The sequence below is a fragment of the Canis lupus genome, chromosome 24 (assembly GCF_003254725.2).
Source record: "Canis lupus dingo isolate Sandy chromosome 24, ASM325472v2, whole genome shotgun sequence".
Taxonomy (NCBI): domain Eukaryota; kingdom Metazoa; phylum Chordata; class Mammalia; order Carnivora; family Canidae; genus Canis; species Canis lupus.
Window position 1 is genome coordinate 27,629,283 of NC_064266.1, and position 1,340 is coordinate 27,630,622.

The window sequence follows — 1,340 nt, forward strand, 5'->3', positions numbered from 1 at the left end:
CTTGTGGATAAATCTGATAAATGGTGTGAAAGATCTATACACTGAACTACAAAATACTGCTAAGAGAAATAAAAGAAAATCTAAATAAAGTGATGGACCTTGTTTAGGGGTCAGGGGTCTCACTATTGTTAAGAAGTCAATGTTCACCCATGTGATCTATAGATTTAACACAATGCTGATCAAAATGGACACAGTGATTCTAAAATTCATATGGAAATGCTAAGGATTTGGGGAGCCAAAATAACCTTGAAAAGAACAATATTTGGGATTCACACTACCTGATTTTAAGATGTATTATAAAGCTCCAGTAATGAAACTAGAAAGTGTTGGCATCAAGATAGATAAATATATAAAAGTAACAGAATTAAATATTCCAGATATAGACTCATGCATATATGGACAACTGATTTTTTGCCAAAAGTATAGGTAATTTAATGGAGAAAGGATAGTCTTGTTAATAAATGGTGTTAGAACATTTGGATATCCACTTGCAAAAAATATAAATATTGATTTATGCCCATCTACCTTATACAAAACTTTTATTAAAGTGTATCATGGATCTAAATGTAAAACATGAAACTCTAAAACTTCTAGAGGGAAACAGGAGAAGGTATTTGTGATCTTGGGTTAGGCAAATGTTTCTTAGATAAGACACCAAAAGCATGATCCATAAAAGAATAAATGAATAAATTACACTTCAAAATTTGAAATGTCTCATCTTGTAAAGACACTGTCAAGAGAATGAAAAGACAAGCTGCAAGTGGAAAGAAAAGCTTTGCAAATTATATATCTGCTAAAGGACTAGCATCCAGGATATATAAAGAACTCTCAAAATTCTACATGAAGAAAACAAACACCCAACAGAAAATTAGCAAAAGATTTGAATAGAAACTTTACCAAGAAAGATCAATGGATTGCAAGTAAGCACATGAAAAGATGCTCAAGGTGATTAGTCATTACGGAAATGCAAATTAAAAACATATGGGGCCATGGCCACACTCCACTTTGAGTGCCTAAATTAAAAAGACTGATCACACCAAATGTTGGCAAGGCTATGGAGGAACTGAAACTCTTACATTGCTGGTGTTGATGAAAATGGGACAAATACTTGAAAAAGCAGTCTGGCAATTTCTTCAAAAGCTCAACATACACCTCCCATAAGATCTAGCTCTTCCACTCCTAGATATTTGACTGACTTGTACACACCTTGTTCATAGCAGGTTTATTCATGTAGTTCCAAATTGGAAGCAATCCGAAGTATCGTCGGCCAGTGAATGGCTAAACAAATTGTGATATCACCGTAGAATGGAGTATTACTCAGCAATAGAATGGAATGAACT